The sequence below is a fragment of the Rhinolophus sinicus genome, linkage group LG05 (genome assembly GCF_036562045.2).
Source record: "Rhinolophus sinicus isolate RSC01 linkage group LG05, ASM3656204v1, whole genome shotgun sequence".
In the NCBI taxonomy this organism is placed as follows: domain Eukaryota; kingdom Metazoa; phylum Chordata; class Mammalia; order Chiroptera; family Rhinolophidae; genus Rhinolophus; species Rhinolophus sinicus.
In genome coordinates this window covers 173,418,671-173,435,634 of record NC_133755.1, presented here as the reverse complement: position 1 = coordinate 173,435,634, position 16,964 = coordinate 173,418,671, and the positions used below count along the sequence as shown (strand labels likewise).

The following is a 16,964-nucleotide window of genomic DNA, read 5'->3' as shown; positions in this document are numbered from 1 at the left end:
TTCATTCTTATGGCTCAGCTCCCCTCAGGTGCACTGAGAAGTGCTCTATGAGCTAGTAACACCTTACGTTTCTGTGCTATCACTTATAGGCACCAGGTCAAATGCACGTTTTTAGATCTGAAACCAACTTCTTCAAATCAAATCAGTTTCCAATGACTTTCATCAACGTTGGAGGAATCTTTTACCTAAACTATCTCAGCTGCTGCTGGCTACTCCACCAAAACACTTTCATTTCTACAAAAGATTTTTAAATTGTTGGTTACTGACCAAGCCAGGGGTCAGCACAGTAAGTATTTTGGGCTCTGGAGGCGACACAGTCTCTAAGCACACTACCCTGTAAAAGAAAGCAGCCACTGACACTCATATATAAACAGGTAGTGTGTCCCAACAAAACTTCTACACAAAAGCAGGCCAACCACTGAATGTGGACATGATTTCTCAACCCTACAAATGTGCAATCTCATATCCCTGGAAAGCACATCCATGCCTCCCTCATCTACCACTGGGTGAGGCTCATTTCCCAAAACTTAACAAAATGTTGTACTGCATGCTTGTTATTTCAAGCAAACTCTTCAGTTCAAAAATCAGTGCCTCTTCCAATTTTTTTTTTGCCTTGTAAACACATTTTTATTTAAAATTAAGATTTCTGAAACAATTATACAAAGAGTGGTATTATAGGTCTTCAGCTAAATAAGACATAGCATTAAAATAATTATATTCATTTTAATTTTGGGGGGTTCTTTTAAAAGCACCACTTAAAACTTACAAAGTCAAAAAATTTAAGTATAGAAAAATTGTTCTAACTGAGGAATAAGTCTGAGATTGCACAAGAAACAAAAGAATCATTTTCAACCTCTGCGCATTGACACAGAGCACTAAATTCCAAGATATTTGGGAATTTCCCATATTGTTCACTGAAAGGAAAACAAAGGCAGAGTTATGAAAGAGTTCCTTAGTAGATTTCTAGCCCTTGGAAGGCTACAACTTCTGAAATATGATTACTGGCCAGGCGATTTCTAAATTTTAAGTTTGTCACCCAAAAAGGTAAAGTACAGGATTTATAAGTATTTCATTTTTGGAGAAATTTTGAGAAATGACCACATGTGCAGCACATCAAAAAAACTGCAACTAGTTTTTACAATCTCTGAACACCTTTACATTCTAGATGCATTTTGAAACCAACTTCTAAACAAGACAGAATAGAAACAATACATATGTAAACCACTGCTGAAGCAGCTTAAACCTGCCAACACATCTTCAGAGCAAGTCTCTTTATACCAATTTCCCTGGAGAGTTTCTAGGTCATTTTCTGCGTTTCACAACAAAGAAACTACTATAAAAAAATCACTCTTAGATGTTTGCTCTGCCAACTCAAGGCCTGTCCCTGATAACCCTCTCTGCACAGCCCCAGTCCCAGAAATAACAGCACTCGTGGCTGGGGAGTCGTGCTCACTCTCCGTCCTAACTCATCGCTTGTTTGACCGCTTTTCGTACTTGTCCTGGCTGCTCCGCTCCCTCGGTGGAGAATGACGGGCTGTGCCTCAGGCTCGGAAGCCATGCTTGTAAGGGTGGGCTCTGTGTTTCTTCCGGTTTTCTTCTTTCTCGTTCTGGCTTTCCTCAGGTTCCTTATTGCCCTGTTTTTGTTCAAGGTCTTGCTCTTTATGGGAGGGCAGTGTATTCTTAATTGTGTTAATTACAAATCTTTTATTTGTGTCAGCAAGAGGACACTTCATCCAACCCATAGCTCCCACTGTTTCTGCTCTCATTTTCCCACGTTTTGCCTCTTTAAGTAGCTCATCTATTGCTTTCCTCTCCAGTTCCTGGTCCTCTCCATCGCTGGGGCAGCTTCCGAGATCCTCAGGGGGTGCTGGCAGACGAGAGGCTCTGCCCCATACCGCGAAACGTGCGAGTGAAGCAGGAAGGAAGGGACTACCCGCCTCTCCCAATTTGAGCAGTACTAAATAATCTCTACTGTGACCTTGGAAGAGGCCAACAAAGAACTTATTATCAGACATCCCCCAGAGAACCATCAAATTTGGGTAAAATTTTGCTCATTTACAGATTAATCTTATGCCTTCAAAGTTGTTGGTCCTATGGCCAATGGAATTAACCTGAAGTATGAACCTAAAACAGTGAAAACAGTCATCAAGCCAATCCATTTTTCCCAACAATGGTCCTTTAGGTCTTGAGGGTACTAGATTAGGATCCCACCTATCTCTGAAGAAGTCAGAAAATCAGATATCCCAAAAGTTTCTGGAACCAACACAATCTTGATACTTTCAATTCAAAATAGCATGTTTACTAGAAACATTTGTTTTTTATTGCTCCTATTGTGAAAAACAATACACAAATACATACATAAATAACTAAATGACTAAATAAATAATTTTAAAAGGTATAAATTATTGACAGTGAAAAGCAGAATAGGGAGAGGAGTACAATCAGCAGAGAAGATGTGACAAATTTCCAGAAAATGGAAATGTGGTAAAGATTGGTAACTGATGAAAACAAAGAGGAATACTCAAACCACAGTACACACAGAAGAAGACAGAGCCAAAAAGGAGAATAATTTGTCCTGTAGAAGTCCACAGGCCCACCACTCAAAATCAAGGTGTTACAGAGCAGCACAAATGAACTAATAATGCTTCACCTCTTCTTGCAAAACGTCAATAAATAGTGTTTAAAATTGACCAGTCAAGAAGCAGTGGTATAAAAATATCACTTAGTGATATGAAGATAATCAAAAGAACTAACGTGTTAAGAACTAAAACACTGTTCTCTTCGGGGATCCAGCATAGGGTGAGAAAGAAAAGCTTCCAATAAAATGTCTATTGTACTTTTAAAAATGTATCTGTATACGTTACTTTGAAAGATACAATAATCACACCGTAATACAATCTTGTTCTAACTGCACTTGCCAACACTGGCCCTCCGCAGTACACCTCTCCCCCACAAAATGCATAAGTTGAAAGTCCCAACCGCTAAGGTGACTGTCTTTGGAAATAGGGCCTGTATGGAGGTTAAATGGGTCATAAGAAGTGGGAGACCTGATCCCATAGGATTAATGTCCTTATAAGAAGAGACATCAGAAAACTAGCTTTCCCTCACTACCACGTGAGGACACACGTGAGAGGGCCACATGGCTGCTAGGAACTGAGAGCAGCCCCCAGCCCACAGCCAACAAACTAAACAGAGACCTCAGTGCTACCACACTAAGGAACTGTTTCCAGCCAACAAACTCAATGAGTTTGGAAGAGGAACCATGTCTCAAATGAGAGTCCTGCCGGTGAGACCATCAGCAGAGGACTGGGCCAACCAGTGCCTGGATCCTAACCCAGGAAAGCTGTGAAAGGAATATATGGTGCTTTAAGCCACAAGCTAAGTTTGTGGCAACGTAGTACACAGCAACAGAAAACTAATAAAGTAGAGCAAAGCTGTGAATGTTTTTTCTTCATTTTCTGATTTGACTATACAGATTTTTAATAAATATTTTCATGAAAATTTTTATTATTCAAACTAGAAATTAAAATTTAAAAATGAAACATTTCTCTGGTTTTTCATAAATAACTTTAAAAGTAAAAATAAAAATTTAGTATTCTGCATATAGGAAAAAAAGAAATCCAACTCATTTCATAAGTCATTTTAAAAAGCATATTGTATTTACCCGAACAATATAAAAAACACTTATTCATAAAGATACATGCACCCCTATGTTCAATGCAGCACTAGCTACAACAGCCAAGGCATGGAAACCACCAAAATGTCCATCGAGAGATGACTGGATAAAGATGTGCTGTACACACAAACACACAGTGGAATACTACTCAGCCACAAAAAAGATGAAAAATGGTCATTTGCTATTGTAAGATCCATGATGGATCTTCAGAGTATTATGCAAACTAAGTCAGTCAGACAAAAGGACAAAAACCATGGTTTCACTCAATCAAGCAAAAAGTAACAAACTAACAAACAAAAACTCATACAGACAACAGAATGGTGGTTACCAGAGATGAAGGAGGTTGGAGGGAGGATAAAGGGGGGCCAAGAGATGGTAATGGATGGTGAGCACACAACAGTATACATATGTCAAATTATAATGCTGTCTGCCTAAAAATTATATTAACCAATGTTAGCCCAGTAAATTTAATTTTTTAATAAAGAGCATTATTACTTACCAACTAATTAGTACCTCAGAACCAATATACCTTATTACAAACTTCATTTCAACAAGTCAAAAACTAGGTATTCTGTATACCCAAAATTTCTCTCTACCATACAAATTCTCCTTTCCTAGATAGCACAATCTTCCATATTACTTTTGGTATGGGATAAAATATAAAAGATTAGACAATATAAGCATGCAACAAAGTAACATATGAAATCAGATGCCCTGGACATAACAAAATGTAGCCAGAGATCACTAGGATGAACAGTGCCCGAGTCAGCATTAAGAAAAGCACACTGTAAAAGAATAATTTAACCAATAGTGACTTTTCCCTAAGATTTGTAAAGAAAATTTCTTCATAAAAAAAAAATGTTTGAAATAAAACTCAATATATATGCTTGGGTTAACTTCTACTGAAGTAGCAATATTCTTGAGCAATCAGAATTTTTTAAAGAGCAGAGGCCAAAAGGATATGTTACAGATGTTACAGATATGTTCTGCAAGGAGCCCCCAGATCAGGCTTTTAACAAACGCACCGTTCCCAACTTATACTAAGAAATGTGTTAGTTTGGAAACTTCTGAACAAAGTTTCAAATGCATCTTTGAAAAAAAAAAAAGATCACATGTAGTTGTAAACATCAAAGCACATAAAATCTGAAATGTTGAAATGCCTAAAACACAGTGAGTGAACATATGAATAATTGTTTTAAAAAAAACCTTGCATTTTTTTGTTTATAAAAATATTTTAGTACAGAAAAATTGGAAAATACAAAAAAAAGCACAAAGATGACAAAAAATGCAAATCATCTGTAATCCAAGAATTCATCACTCATCCCAAATATACTCATTAGCGCCAGGCCCTATGCATCCAACAGAACCGGCAGACCAGGTCTCTGTCATGAAACTGATGGGGTGCTTGTAGAGACAGGCGATGTTCTAATAAACAAACTCACACAGTTTGCAAGTGCAGGCAGGTGCACAATGAAGGTAATAAACAACGTTATTTGCTGAAGAATATGCAAAATTATACATCTTGTTAGGAATCTCAAATCCAGAATCTGTTTCAAAGTACAAATATATAACGGAAAAGAACGTCTATTTTCTTAAAATTATAAATCTGAAGTATGAAAACATCTGTCTAGTAAGAGGAAATCTATACACCAACCTTTGAGAGGGTAAAAAACCCTCTAGTTTAAAAAAAAAAGGGGGAACTAAAGGTCAGAATTTGATACATAAAAGTGGGAACAAGATTACCATGACAAGTATAAATGTTTACATGCTTTATAACCAATGATCCTTTCCTGTGAGCTACATGCATTTTCACATAATTATCCTTTTCTATTATTAAGCAGAATATCCTATTTCTAAAGCATGGCAGGTGTCTAAGGTTAGTTTTACAGTTTTGAATACTGTTAAAAAGGAAGCTATTGACTTTAGAATCCAAATTATAGTTTAAAACTGTTAATAAAGTAAAACTGCCCCCCCCAAAAAAAATATAAAGAACTAAATTTAGGCCACAAAAATTTATTCGCATGGTCCTTTCATTGAATGCACAAATTTACATTTTCTCCAAATCCTTGGAATAAATGGGTTTAAAAAAATACTCTTTAAAAAATGTACACAGGACTTGCAGCGTGCCTCTCCCGCACTGACTACGCCTGAAAGGCCAGACTACAAAAAGCAACTAGCCGAGGACTCTCAGCAAGTCAGCGGAGACTGGAGTCACACCAGAGTAATGACCAGTGACAGATGTGGAGGGGGCTGTGTGTGGGCGTTGAGGTAAATTCTGTAGTGTTTTTTGTTCCTCTATTATCTCCTGGCTTTAATCCCAGAGCTGGCAGAATGAAAAGGTGCAGCAACACTAGAAGCAAAACCACTAGGGAAAACCCCGTTTGTCTAGCCAAATGGACTCCCCCATGCTATGGGGGAGGGGATCCCCTTTATTCCCCCGCTCTCTTTTTTCTCCCAGGCCCTTCAAAGGGTTGGAGGGCAGCCACTGCTGCCACAGTAGTACCTAAAACCCCAAGAAAGGAGTCATCTCCACAAAGAGGAACCAGGATAAGGGGCCCCTATTATGCAAAAATATGGTGGAGAGTCCTCATTTTTTTTCTCTCTCTCCCGTCTCTTGCCACTTCACTCTGAAGGCTAAACCTGTAGAGAAACCTGACGTTTTGGCCAGAGGCACAGGCAAAAGGATATCCCGGGATCTGGACACAGTACGGGGAAACCCAGAGATGGAGAAGAGGATCCCCTAAGTCTGTGTGTGAACAACGTAAGCCCACTCCAGGGCTCGTCCTGGAATGGGGCCTGCTTGAAACAGACCCAAAGAAACCCAGGCTCTGAGGACTAAAATCTGTGTAAAACCAACGCCTAGAGATCAGCTCCTGAGTGGAACAAGTGCTGGGTGCACCTAAACCACCAATAAATGCTTTGAAAATTGAAGTGACAGTAGAACCACCACAAACAGGAAAGAGAGCACGGGTACACAAATGGGAAATCTGTCCACACTGCTCAGAGGGGAAAAAAAAATCAACAGATGCCGACCCCAAGATGACACTGGTGTTGGAATTATCTAAGACTTTAAAAAGTTTATAATCATCATCAATAAGGTAAAGGAGGAAAACTCATGAAATAAATGCAAAGATAGAAGTTTTCAGCAGAGAAAGAAACTACCAAAAAAAAAAGGAAATTTTTTTGAACTAAAAAAATTACAGTATCTGTAACAAAAATGTAGTGTGGTGCTAAACACAAGAGCTATAAAATATTAGTGACTTTACATATTTTAAGCAAAAGGCCATAATCATGATTACTTTCACATCAACATTTTATGACAGTTAAATAAATGTCCAAAAAGATTTTGTCAGGTATACTAAGAGAAAGTTATTCTAATACACACATTATAAATATACAAATATGAAAATGCCTAATGTTACATGACAAATATAAAATATCTGCAATAATTACAACTTTATATATGTAAGAATTAAATGCAAAAATAAGATCAGGAAAAATATTCAGAAAAATGTTATAAAAAATGAATATAATTTATTAGGCATAGGCAATTTTCTTAAAATTAAAAAGAATGAAAGTCCTACCAGAGATTTTTCTATTTCATGCCATTCTTTCTACCTAGAATGGTCTTTTTCTTCAAACCATAATCTTAACTAACCCACTACATGAAAATTTTCTCAAGATAATTCGAGTCCAATTAAAATAGAAGAGAACAAAGAAATAATAAAGTATGCTGACTAATCTTAGGTAAAACTTTTGTTCCTACTGTATTTACATATGTAACTACTGACTCATCACACAAACTATTCTTATTGTGGGTTGTGGTAAAAAAAAAAATTTGAGAGCCACTGCTCTAGCCCTTAAGTAGAAAGTAATACTAAAATAAATTACAAGAGGCAAACATGATTAAATTTGGTGAATAATTCTGCTTGCCAAAGGCTGAGTCTAAAGTGCAATCTTCAATTTGTATCTTTAAAGATATCTACAGATGCAAAAACACAGTGGTATGAAACTCAGATTGTTTCCTAGATGTAATCAGAAGAATGGGAAAAAGAAGTAACATTCACACATGAAATCATATATGTATGTGCATTTATGTATGTTTGTGTGTAGATAAGATATAGATCCTCCTCCTCCTGTAACTTACACACCCTGCTTATTAACTTCATAGCAATCTAATCACAATGTATAATTATTTTGCTCATAATTTATTTTCTGTTTAGTCTCCCTATCTATCCATCCATCCATCACTCCAGTCATCCATCCTCTCTGGAAACACTGATCTTACGTATTGCAAACACTCAATAAACAGTTACCAATATCAGTATCTTTTTTTCAGTATCTTCCCACAATGCCTAAACCTGTTCCTTGCGTATACAGTGGTTCCTCAGTTTTCAAATATAATCCTTTCCAGAAGACTGTTCGAGTTCTGAAACGTCCGAAAACCAAGGCACAGTTTCCCCATAGAAAGTAATGCAAAGTGGATTAATCCGTTCCAGACCTTTAAAATCAACCCCTAAAACTGCAAATTTAGTATGAATTTTACTGTCTAATGATACCATATATCCATAAAATTTACGGCGTTTGTAAACTGAAATGTTCATCAACGGAGACGTTCAAAAACCGAGGTACCACTGTATTAAATTTTCAATTATGATTTAACTTTGATAAAGTAACTTACAGGGTTCCAAAGGTAATCAGATAACCAAATAAAAGGTAGCAAAATAAATTGATCAAGCTTCTTCGTATCTAAACTCACTTTGATGCAACAAATCTATTTTGCTCAAAGAAGTGGAATGCTAAAGCCACTGGTGATAATACACATTTCTCTTTTTTCCCCCTGACCTTTTACTTCTGGTCATTTTTGCAATTCTGTATCTATAATCCTATGCCAATATTCATGAACATAAAGATCTATTTTTTCACAGGAGCAGAATGTCTCACTCTGAAACAAGCCCCGTTTTATTTATAATGTATAATCATCATCATTGCATACTATTTTCAAATTTACTTTGAGAATTAATCATAAGCACTCACATAAGAAAATACAAGGCCATTCAACTAACTGATTAATAGGTCAAAGCTAAACAGTGACTTAAATCAAACTAACATTCATTCATTAACTATGGTAGATATGCACAATATTAAGCCCTTCAGAAAACAAAAAATAACATGAAGACCTTCACCTCAAATAACTAACAATCTGCTGAGGTGGAAGGGGAGGGTCAGACACACCATTATTATAGTAGATTCTTAGCATTGTCAGCTTCAATAATTCACGAATGGCCCCCAATGATCTCTAAAATGTAATCAGGGGTAATTATATTGAGAACTAATTTGACATATCTATATTAAAAAGTTGCTGTGTGGGGAAAAAATTTACTTAACTATTAGTGGCTTAACACCTTTTTTTTTTCCCATATGTCATTTAACAGGAATAATATACGAAAGTGGTAGTAAAATTTGGGGGATCCATGAAGACGTTGAAAGACTTTTGCCTCATGAAAACAAAAACACATGGTATAATGTAGTGCCAAAATAAAAAGTGCTACTGGGAGAGGTATTCAGACAAATGAAATGTCCATCGAGTTGGAAACGACAAAAAAGGTTTAATAAAGAAAATGGAAATAAAATGGGCTGACTGGAAGAAGAGAGCATTCCTGTTACAGCTGTGAGTCTGCTTCCAAACTATTTACATTTATAATACAGTCATCAGTAAATCTCTATACAAACAGTAATATTCAAAAAGAATTGGAGAAGTGGCTACTTCCTAATGCGAATACATGAGAATCTCAACAGAATGCTGGGATTTCCTCCTGAAGTATCACTGAGTACCAAAAACAAGACACATGGATGGGAACAGAAAGTGCACAGCTGTGCACACAGTAAGTCTTCCTGTTTCAGTGTCGCATATACTCGTATGCAGTGTACACTTACACCAAGAGGGAAGCGATGAGAACACGGACTAAAGTATTAATATTTATTATTTAACATTGAGAATAAAAAGGAAATGAAGGATGCAAAAGGTACTTTTTAAAATAATTCACTGGATTTCATAACTGAAAAGACATAGACAGAAGAGAGGCACCTAGGAAAATTCCCAGTTTTCAATCTGAGTGTTTGGGAATATGATTGTACTACTGACAAACAGAAAATCTTAAAAGTAAGAAGTCTGTGGAAGAAAGACAAGTTTAGATTTGAGGTGATTAGAATACTATTTCATGAGCACATTACACAAAATACCTAGCAGATATGGGACTGAATTCCAAGAGAGAAAAGCAAAAATACCAATCACTCCTGAAGAGATAACAGTTGAAGAAATGTAGACACAAATACTGAAGGTCCAATATCAAAGAGAGAATAGGTAGAACAAGAGCCTACTAGGCCTTCGGGTAAAGCATTTCAGAAATAAGAGCAACAAGTACAAAGACTGACAAAAAGAGAGACGCAGTAGCAAAATAAAGGACAGTAATAAATATTACTTTTCATCTTTATGGCACCTTGCCAATTATTAAGCACTACCACAAATGCTACATCACTTTCATCAGTTGGACTAATATTTATTATTCTCATTTTATCGATAAGTAAACTTAAGCTACGTGACTTAAATAAATTCAAATTGGTATTAAGCTACACAATCATGTCCCATACCCAGTTCTTCTGGCAACCAAGACACACAATTTCCAACAAGACAAAAAAGTCCACCAGCTAGCAACCGACAAAACATAAACACACAACTGAGGTACTGAGTAAGATGATAGAGGACTTTGAAGACACACCACTTAATAGCATCAACCTAAGAAGACTTTCATCAAGACATCAGATTACAAAGCTTAATGTCTACTGATCAAGTAACAGCTAAATATATTCCATTTAAATACGAATTCTAAGCAATCCTCAACAAGGTTTCAACAAGGAAACTCACTTTCTCTAAAGGATTTAATTCAATATTAAAATAGTTCGACTTCATCCTTCTCCCAAAAGCAAAAACACGTAGCATTTTGTGTTTGAGGGAAATACTAAAAAAGAAATATAGTAAATGCTGACTATGAAAAATTCCAAATCTTGAAATCTCTCATTCACTGCACCTTATCCACCTACTGCTCTCTTAAGAAATAACCACTGTTAAAAGGCTGGTAGGTTCTCTCCCACATTTTCTACATATGTGTGTGTGTGTGTGTGTGTGTGTGTGTGTGTTTGTAGTGTATGTATATCTATATATACATCCAGCCCTGCTGGATTTTGTGAAACACTGAAATTCTCATAAACGTCAACCAGTAATGTTATTGGTCTAAAATACATCATGATGTTTTGTTACTTTCTGCTGCTCAAAAAATTTTGTTCAACTATTTCTCCAACTTGAAAAATATGCTAAATATAATCCAGCACTTTCTTTATACCCATAATCTCCGTAACATTTATCCAGTATTAAAGCATGTTACAATATGGAGCTATTTTCCATAGCAACAGAGAGATTCACAATAACACTAAAAGATCCCAGCTGTGGCTTTTTTTAAAACTACCTTTCCTTAGTATTCTTTAGTTTTTCTCTAAGAAGACTATTTGAGAAAAGAAAAACTTATTTTAGAAAAACCAAGACTATCAGAACTAGTATTTTTTAGTTTTCCAAATACTTTATAATTTTATAATTGTATATATTCAAACCAATTTTTTTAATATTTCAAAACCAGCACTATTTAAACCAATTCTGAGAGGTAGTCAGGGAAAGCATCCTTATCCCTATCTTTAAAATGAGTAAACTAAAGCAAAGAAAATTAATTAGAACACTTGTTCATTAGGGTTAATATTTAAGAGATTGTAAAGCTTATCTTGTCTAATCCCATTTTTTAAATGATGAAACAACTATCTTCTTCCTTGCCAACTGTTATCTATCACATCTTATGTTGACAGCAATCATATTAATTCTGTAGACTTGTCACACTTTAATACACATATACCAGGAGCCTTCTAAACAGTAATCTAGGAAAATCTAAAGGAAGCAGTTATGAAGTAGACCCCATTATTAAAATGTGAAAATTAAAAACAGGCTAAGGATACATGCTTACAGAGTAACTGTACTCCTCTCCTACAAAGATAATCAAGGTATGTGAGCTTTGAACTCAAAGGCTGTTTTTACTGAGTTGCTAGAAAAGTGCTGGCTAAGCGGGCATCACTGCACAATACTTCCCTCTCAAGGAATGCATGTTGTCCTATGGCAACCTACTTCATGGGCAAGCGTGCCAGTACAGTAGCTTATTCCTGCCCCTGGCCCAGCATTGGCATGAAATGCTAATAATCTACTAATAATTACCAATTCCCAGTCCTCCTCCACCTCCAAAACACACAACACTGCCAAAATCTCATTCAAAAAATCCATGCGGAAAAATGAAAACAAAAATGAACTCAGACACAGAAAACAGACATTTCTAATTTGGCCGCTAAGTCAGTATATGCCTCTTATAAACTGTGATTCTGGGTCTTGATTCTTCATCCATAAAATGAGTCTGTTAAACAATATACTATCACAAGCCTTTCAGGTCTAAAATTTTAATTTATGGAAAGCAAGTTTAAGCATGGAAGTAAACAAGGAACTCAACCATAGAACCACAAACTTTAGTTATACCTATAGCTACAAATGCATAACATGACTGTAAAAGTCTTTAGCTACCTTATTCTAAAACCAAAGAGAACAGAAATGATTCTCCATGAGAAAACAAAATACATAAACAAATACACACATACATAAAAATGACTTTACAGTGTAAATTTTCCCTGGGCTCAAAACAATCCATCTTCCATTAATTTCAGTTCTTCCCTATGTCTTTTGTAAACATCAAAATGAAAAGATGTGAATTTGACCTTAATTTTAGAAATACTAACAACAGTGAAATGGCCAAATGACAAGAGGAAAAGTAATTCAATTATAAATCCTCTTCCTAACAAATCCCCAAAAACCGTATCATCTGGAATTTCTCAAATAAATATGGGTTCTATTTCTAATGATAAGAGCCTTTAAATTCACCACAATTCCATGTTTACAGTAAACTAGTTATTATAGACAGACTTAAGGTAAAGCATTATGTGACTGAGGAGTTAATAAAATGCTGAACGATATGAGTAGGTTTAATGTTAAGAAATTCTAATAAAATCTCATTAAACAAAATTTAAATATTTACTTTTATCCATGGATCAATTTACTACTAAAATTTTAATTGCACACATCTGCTTGTATAAGCCAAATTTAAAGTCAAGCATATTCCATGCAGAGTAGCTTTTAAGTGTCCTTATATTCATAAATACAATAGAGAAGGTCCAAAGCCTTTAAAAATAAAATAAAAAAGAAACAAAGAAGATGTTAAGATCCTACAAGATTTTGCCCTAAGCTTGCTTCTCTTCTCAACATCATGTGCCTAGACAATTGTACTCTCTCCTAAATCTTCATCTCTAGCCTCTTCTCTCCAGGTGTCTAACCTATATATCCAGCTGGGGGTGCCCACTTAATGTCCCACAGACACCAAACTTCAAGATGTACAAACTACTGGATTCAATAAAACAGGAAAAGTAGGTGTCTTTGGGTGGTTGAGATCTGGGTGATTTCAATCCTCCTTCCACACTGAAGATCTTTCCCTTATTCTAGATGGAAAAAATTATCCCCCATTCAACCCAACTCACCAAATTACCTTTCTCAAGTTTTTTGCTCCTCCTGCTTTTCCCACCTCAGTGACTGGTACTGTACCATTTTATCTACTTGTCACTTAGCCAAAGCCCTGCCACCACCCTCTTCTTCCTCATATCCAGCTCCCTATTATTACTAAATTTCTCTTGCGGTCACCCCTTCGTCTCCCATTATCACTCGTTGAGTCGCTCATTTCCTCTGTACTAATTTAACCTTTCTTCTCTCCCTAGCCTCATCCCTCCATTGCCCTGCCCTGCTCTACAAAGATACTAATCATCTTCCTCAAACACAAATGTAAACTTATGCTTTTATCTAAAACCCTTCAGAATCTCCTCCACTCTTTTAATTAAAAGTGAGGTCCTGTTGAGTGTACAAAGGCCCTCCATCAGAAGATCCTTGCCTAGTTTTCCATCACTCCGCCCAACCCTATCCCCCACCCAAAGCTGACATTTCCTTGAAAATGATTTTTATCCTTCGCCTCACACGTCTTCTCCCTCATACTATGTACATCATGATATACACAGAAGAGTGTACACATAGTATACAATCGCTACCCCTCTTTGTATCATCATATTCATCACATTACCTTCTTCTAACTCTGGTGATTCAGTGCCATCCCCACCAGTATTAGAATATGAGCTCTTTGGGAAAAAAGATGTAGGCATCTAAGTCACACTGGTAACCAGTCTGCAGAATACAGTGCCTGAGAAATGGCATATATGCATAAATAATAAAGCTCAAACAACAAGCAACTACTTTCTAGCACTCTTTCCAACCACTAGTTGCTATTACATTGAAATTTTCATGGGCTATTATTGCATTCTAGCAATTTAAAAATATTGTAACTAAAATGAAAAAATTGTCCATCTTGAAGGATTAGCAAAATAAAGGAAGCACTCACAGAATTATTTGGAATCATTAACTGTTACAGCTCTAAGAGGCCTGAGACATCCCATCCTTTGATTCTGCAAATGAATCAAAGCACAAAAAATGATGTAGCAGCCTCTGGCTAACTCCTTCAGGATGTCGATGCTCTTCAGCAAAAGTGGTCACCACCCTCAATCTTGTAATTGCCACCGAAGCAGAGACAGACCTCTAAAAGAGATTCTGAGTTCTCTGAACAAGAATTTGGACATTTCTGCTCAATAAGAAAGAATGCTATTAAAACAAAAACCACTTTTCTGGCTGTTAAAAAAAAAAAAGAAAAAGAAAAAAAAAAAGCCAAAGATGTTAATAATCCTTACAAACCCAGTTACTCATATCTCAATAAAGCTTTTTAAAAAGGGAGGGCACTAGTTTATTAAACACAGAAAAACTACTCTAAGACAGAAGTTATCTCAGAAACAAACATATAACATGGTAAAAACTCCCTTTGATGATTTTTATTCAACAGTGTTGATATTTAAACAAGGACAAAACAGATCATCTGCAAATAGTTCTTGAGCTTTTATTTGGTAAATAAATATTAGCATTATCAGGAGACTTTCTCCCTATTTCACGAAAACTACACAGCAACAACTTTCACAGCAGTCCTCAACAAAGGATAGTATTTTAAGAATCATTCTCATTCATTCATTAAAACCCTAAAGAAAGGTTAGTTGAATTGCTGTTATGTACTTGAATAATATTTTTCAAAGATTCTATAATACACATGTACTTATCACTAAATTAAGTCTGGGTTCTTTGTCCCAATTAAAGAGGTTTGACTTGTCATCCTTATGAGAGTCAGTGTAGCTACACACTGAAAGCCTCATGATTAAAAATAATTTTCAAATAAAAATCGCTTCACAAAAAAAAGAGATGGGAAGCAACGAGCCAAACTTTTAAGTTTTCCCCCTTTGCTTCATTTTTTTCATCAAGTTTTCAAGAAAAAATGTTCGCTCTGCAATTATTGTGAGAACTTTTAGATAAAATGTCACTAAATGAATTTAAAAAAAGGAAACATGCATTTCCAGTAGACACCCACACACAAAAACTAAATGTAAACTCCTTGAGGCAAGATTTATTTTGTATGTTTTTGTTTTGTTTTGGTTTTTATTTTTTTGTTCTCTTTTGCACATTGTTAAATATCTAGAATTTAAAATACTGTCTGCACATAATGGTTAAGTACCCCAAAAATTTGTTCAATATTTTCACTAACACAGCCTTTTAAGCTGTTTTGTTTTTAATGTTAAAGTAAGCCTTATAAAGCCTGTAAGGAATATATCTTCTTGCTCAATTAATTGATTTATAAGTAGCGTGCTATTAATCAAGTTCTCAGGTTTCCGAGTTCGCAGCAGGGGCCAGCAAAGTAGGGCCTATGGCCTATTTTTGTAGGTCCTCAAGCCAAAAATGGTTTTCATATTTTAAAAGAAGTGTGCAAGACCAACAAGAATACACAAAACACACACACACACACACACACACACACACGCACACACAAAAAAACCTTAAGTGGCCTGTGAAGTCTAAAAAATTTACTATCTGGTCCACTACAGAAAAAGTCTACTGACCCCTGCGAACGAAGATTGAATTCACAAGAGAATAAAAGTTCAGAATACTCTTTCACCTGTTTCTAAGACCTGTGCTATTAGAAACAGATCTTTCACCTAAGACTTTCTCCATATCTAAACCTTTGAATTTTTGGCTTGTTATTTGACTTGAAAAATGTTATGGAAGAAAAACATGTTTTAACTAGAGCATGAGTGGTTATGCTGCTGAAGATAATAAAAAGCAAAGGAGGATTAAAGTTAGTTTATGTTTACTGTTTTGCATAATAAAAAAATAAAATAAAAATGGAAGAAAATAACAAAATAGAATACAAATGGAAAAAACTGAACCTAATTATATTTATACTTTAAATGCACAGCAGGCCTACATTTAAGGAAAAAAAACTAACCAAGCAATGTTTGAACACAGTGTTTTGCCTATAAACCCTAAGGCTAAACAAAAAAACATTAAACTCTAGTTAATAGGTTTATTTTCACAGATATGGTTTAGCAACTTTGAAACTACTTTCTATGTATTTTTGGATTGATAAAATAATCAGTCAATATATTGTGGATAACAGAAACTAGTTTTCTCGCTGTAAGAAGAAATTACAGATTTAGAAAGAACCCTTTGGTGTTGGGATGGAATGGTATCAGGATGAACTCAGTGTTTAGATAAGCAGAAAAAAGGAAAAAAAATGTATCTCTATACACATATGTATGCCCACACATATAAATAATTTCTAGTTCAATCTATTAATTGATATCCACTAGAAGAAACTAGAGCTACATAGAGAAATGGCCTACTCCAGGGCTAGAGTGAGAATATCTTACCGTGTTTCCCAGAAAACAAGACCTAGCTGGACAATCAGCTCTAATGCGTCTTTTGGAGCAAAAATTAATATAAGACCCGGTATTATATTATATTACACCAGTATTATATATTATACCGGGTCTTACATTAATTTTTGCTCCAAAAGACGCATTAGAGCTGATGGTCCAGCTAGGTCTTATTTTCGGGGAAACACAGTATTATACAAGGGAGTACTCAAAAAATGGTGAGCATATGTCAAAAAAGGCCACCTTGAAGGAGCTCTGACTGGTCAAAAATGAGACAATCTAAGCATCAAAAAACCCCAATGAA

The 16,964-nt window shown here is 35.6% G+C and overlaps 1 protein-coding gene and 1 pseudogene across 4 annotated transcripts in view; both read right to left on the bottom strand.

The window, feature by feature from the left end:
• SCAF8 (SR-related CTD associated factor 8) overlaps positions 1 to 16,964 on the bottom strand; it is a 141,036-nt gene that overhangs the window by 114,351 nt on the left and 9,721 nt on the right. The gene's annotated exons all lie outside the window — the stretch shown is intronic.
• On the bottom strand, positions 1,344 to 2,534 carry LOC141571918 (protein POLR1D-like; annotated as a pseudogene).